Source organism: Hermetia illucens, chromosome 3, assembly GCF_905115235.1.
Source record: "Hermetia illucens chromosome 3, iHerIll2.2.curated.20191125, whole genome shotgun sequence".
NCBI classification, from domain to species: Eukaryota; Metazoa; Arthropoda; class Insecta; order Diptera; family Stratiomyidae; genus Hermetia; species Hermetia illucens.
Window position 1 is genome coordinate 4,560,100 of NC_051851.1, and position 5,259 is coordinate 4,565,358.

Genomic DNA, 5,259 nt, shown 5'->3' on the forward strand with positions numbered 1-5,259 from the left:
CACAGTTGGATACTCTTCAGTCTAGATCTTGCCGCAGAGGTCTCCAAACCCTTTAGAGACCCCAGGAGGATCGACTGGAGAAAGTTTGGTCAGGTAATTAAGAACAAACTCTCCGGTGCGCAAATTGGTAGGATTGGCACGACAGACGAACTGGAGTCAAAGGTCGGGGCTCTGGAGAAGGCTTTTGATACCGCCTTCAAAGTCTCGTGCCCTGCTAAGTACAGCAAAAAGATCCTGCCACCGTGGTGGAACGAAGATCTCTCTAGTCTCAGAAAGTTGACCAGAGAAATCTTCAACATCTGCTACAGGCAAAAATACTGGCAGCCATACAAGGACTGCCTAAAGAAGTACAAGTCGGCCATCAGGACCGCCAAGAGGCAGTCGTGGCTAGACTATTGTCAGAACATTGAAAGCACTAGTGAATCCGCGAGGCTCAATAAGATTCTGTCCAAGGAACATAAGAGTCCATCCTTCCTTAAAAAGTCGGAAGGTTCCTGGACGGAATCTTCTAGCGAAACCTTGGAGCTGCTGGTGCAAACGCACTTTCCCTCCAGCGAGGAGGACTGTGAGTCAGAACCTCGCTTGGAGGGTTTGCGGCAACCCCAGCTGTGCGAGACTATCAAATCGGTAATCACTGGGGATAGGATCGGCTGGGCTATAAACAGCTTCTCCGCATACAAATCTCCAGGCCCAGATGGCATAATGCCAGTCATGCTACAGAAGCAGCAGGAAAGGGTTGTGCCGTGGCTTGTTGAGATTTACCGGAGCTGCATCACTTTAGGATACGTACCGCAGTCCTGGAGGCGCGCACGGGTGGTTTTCATACCGAAAGCCGGCAGGCGAGGTCATGAGTCCGCGAAGGACTTTCGGCCAATCAGCCTGACCTCATTTGTGCTGAAGACCCTAGAACGCGTCCTGGACATTCACTTAAGAACGATTATGGAGAGAACGCCTTTCTCTAAGCCCCAGCATGCCTACCTCAAAGGAAAATCCACAGAAACCGCCCTCCACGAGGTAATTGGCATGGTTGAGCGGTCGCTGCAATACAAGCAGTATACCCTTGCTGTCTTCTTGGATATAGAAGGAGCTTTCAACAACGTCAGTACCAACGCCATCAAGGAAGCCTTGACCGGTATTGGATTGGAGGGGTATCTCACGCATTGGATTATATCCATGTTGAGTACCAGGATAATCCAGTCCGATCTGGGAGGCAACCACTTGACCAGAGCTGTGAACAGAGGTACGCCCCAGGGTGGTGCTACCTCACCGGTGCTCTGGTTAATAGTAATGGACAAAATTTTACGTACATTAGACAGCAGCGGGGTGAAGGTGGTGGCGTATGCCGACGACTTGGTGATACTAGTATCTGGGATGTTTCCGTCCATTATGAGCGACATCATGGAAGGAGCGTTGCGAAAGGTGTGCCTGTGGGCCGCAAGATGCGGACTCAGCATAAACCCAACCAAAACGCAACTGATGCTATTCACCACCAAGACAAGGATACCTGAATTCCATCTACCACGGCTGAATGAACAAAGATTGGTTCTTTCCTCTAATGTGAAGTATCTGGGTGTAATCCTGGATCCCAAGCTAAATTGGAGGTTGAACATAGAACTGAGGGTTAAGAAGGCCTGTATAGCCTTCGATGCCTGTAAGAGAACCTTTGCCAAGAAATGGGGTCTCCGGCCGAGGATGGCTCTCTGGATGTACACCGCTGTAGTGCGTCCGATCCTGACGTACGGATCTATTGTATGGTGGCAGGCTTTGAAGAAGAAATACAATAGAACGAAGCGTAATAGGATTCAAAGAACCGCGTGTGCAGGTGCTACGGGGGCTCTGCAGTCTTGCCCGGCAGATGCTCTCAATGTACTCCTGCATCTCCACTCCCTTGACCTCCACATCAAATATGTTGCAGCGTGCAGTGCCGTTAGACTATGTGAGTCCGGATGCTGGGCAGCGAAGTCCTACGGCCACAGCAACATTCTAGATGAAATACCTCGAGAAATCTGGGCATTCCCCACGGACTATGTCACACGCAAGCTGAACTTCACGAGAAACTTTGCTGTGGACCTTCCAACCAGGGCAAAGTGGAAGACCGGCGGCGTGTTGCAAGACTATGATACGGTATTCTTTACGGACGGATCAAAGATGGCCTATGGAGTCGGCGCGGGGGTTTTCTCGAATACACACGGTGTGTCCAAGTCGTATGGTCTCCCAGGTTTCACCAGTGTATTCCAGGCGGAAGTACTGGCGATATTGGAAGTCTGTCGATGGCTGGAGCGTGATTCGAGCCCCAAGCGTAACATAGCCATTCTGACCGACAGCCAAGCGGCCATCAAGGCCTTGTACTCAACGACGACATCTTCCCGGCTGGTGGGGCAGTGCAGAGACACGCTCAACCATCTGGGCGGCATGCTCAAGGTCACTCTCCTCTGAGTTCCCGGGCATAGGAACATAGAAGGGAATGAGCGGGCTGACGGATTGGCCAGGCAAGGCTCTGCTCTTGGCAGTCCCTCGGGGAACACAGTCGGTGTTCTGCTGGCGGCTGTCGGGGGCCGAGTCTACTCGCACTACCTAGCAGCCGCGGGCCTGAGATGGCGAAGGCTTACAAGCTGTGCCAAATCAAGGAGAATTTGGCCCGCTTATAACATAGCCCGATCACGAGAGCTCCTGTGCCAGACGCGTGCAAATGCATTCAAGATTACGGCGGTCTGCACGGGGCACTGGCCCATAGGGGACCATGCCGCTAGGCTCGACTTACCCTACAACTCGCATTGCCGAAGCTGCGGAGAAGGAAGGGAAACCCTCATGCACTTTCTCTGCGATTGCCCGGCTCTGGCTCGAGTCAGGCTGCGGACACTGGGTAAACCATTCTTTGGGGACCTCAGTGAGATTTCTGGTTGCAGGGTCGGAGAGCTGCTTTCCTTCGTGAATGCTACGGGCTGGCTCTGAAGATCCGAGCCAGCTGGACTCCGCTTCCCTGCTCCTATAACAACAGTCACGGTCTTAGGAGTTTGTGGCATCAAAACGGCGCACCAAAGCGCTAATTGGGCTCCTCGGAGCGGCCACTGATACCTACCTACCCCCTACGTGCTAAATGCGAACTGACACACTTGATGTACTTAGATGATGTCATCTGTATGCTGGGACTGACAACCATCTTAGAAGTCTGTTGTGAATAATAGACATGTTCAGCCGTGATATTCGGATGGAGTTTGGATTAGACAAGTGTCGAATCCAAGCCATCCGCAGAGGTCATCACGAGCCGCATGCCGGACATAGCATTGGTGACCTCCACATCGAAGCTATGACCGAGACAGACTTCTACAAGTACCTAAGAATTTTGCAAGGAACCTATGCTCGAGTGGGTTGTTCTGAAGGATGCTCTGTTGTCCGAATTCCTGCGACGTGTAAAGCTGGTGCTGAAATTGCATCTCTCGGGGAAGAATAAAATAAGCGCGTTCAATGTATTTTCTATCCCTTCACTGGCTTATGCATTCGTAATATTGCCATGGACGAAGACCGATTTGGAAAACGTCCAGCGGCGGATACGGACTACTATGTCAAAATTCCGAATGCATCATCCAAAGTCTGCCGTGGAGCGGATGAACCTGCCTCGAATGTTGCGAATACCAGCGGACAGATGACGTCACCTGCGCTCCCCACTCAGTTTTAGACCTCGCTACAGGAGTGAAGAGCGCAGGTGACGGAAAATGTCATATTTTTTGATAGAGAAAAAAGTGAATACCGAAAGGGACAAGATGTCATTAAATTAATAAAAATCATTAATCATCGAATTAATAAAAATAACCAGCACCAGTTGTGTCGTTGGAAATAGTGAAAGGATTCTATAAAAAGATTTTATGAAATTCACTCTTTGTTGAAGTTGTCAGTTCCATTGTTTTTAATGAAATAAACTGAAGTGTTGTAACAGTGAACATCGTTGCTCTTCACTTCTAAAACATCATCGCCAAGTCGACCCGCTGTGCGCTTATTTTTACAGCAAAGAGCAATAAGGTCTGGATACTATGGGTTCCAAACCACATTGAGTTAGAAGGCAATGAGGCAGCGGGTGAGTTGGCCAGGAAAGAAGCAGGGACGCCGCGGTTGTAACCAGAATCGGAAGTGGGTTTTGGCTAAGACACTAGAGAATGAGACGAACGGTTGAGGGAATCATATTGGACGAACTTACAAGTTCGTTTAAACCTTACCAATATGAGGCTCAGAATCGTAGTACGAATACTTAGTGGTCATTGTTGGCTAAATTATCACATGAAGGAGAAATATCTTTATTGTAAAAGATGAATAAAACACTGGTGTATGTTTTGCTAAAATTCTGTTTTTTTTTTAATGAAAAGAGTAATTACATTATTTTATTTTCCACTGTTTTAACTATGGCTGTGATATTGATGATAGTTCCAGAACACTATTTTGTTTGAATTTTTAGTTTTTTCCTCTGCTATTCAATGAAGATCTAAAAACATTTTACATTTTTCTTCCATATTTTAGGTGATTTTTAACATCCTAGATGAACTTTCATTTAATCTGAAGGTACGCTTGTTCAAAATGTCGCATTTCCGCTTTTATAATTTCTCTGGTTCAATAATGATATTACTTTAATTCATTCTGCATTTGTCTTTTTACAAAAGATTTTAAATTATTGTCATCTTATATTTATTTATTAATTATTAATAAGTTTTTGCGTCTCCAATGGGATTTAATGCATTTTTTTTCACATGAATTTTTACAAAAAAGAGATATTTCAATGGAATAAGTTAAGGTTACGAGAACATTTAAAAATGGTATCATGATTCAGATTTCTCTAGAATAAACTTCTAAATATTTGTATATGTGTATATCGTTCAAGTCGTTTTTATATCTTTTGTTTTTTATATCTACAACAAATTTTACAATGCAGTAAAGTAAGTAGAAACAATTGAAAATAGGATATCGATGTTGTCTAATTTAAAGATATATTTTGTTAATTCCACTATCTAAGATTAATAAATTTCAAAAATGATATAGGTTACAATATTTAAATACTTACTTCCTCGGCTCTAATCTACTTAAGTGGTAATAATGGTGGGCGTGTAATTAAAGTACGAGGAGAAGAAACTCAGAACATAACGAGGAGCATTCCAAGCAATGAAATATCGTTAAGAAGTTCAGGATATCTTATAATTTTATTTATTCTGATTTTTCCATATAGAAGTTGCCTTGAAAATCGAATTTATTTATTTAATTTATTTATTGGAGACA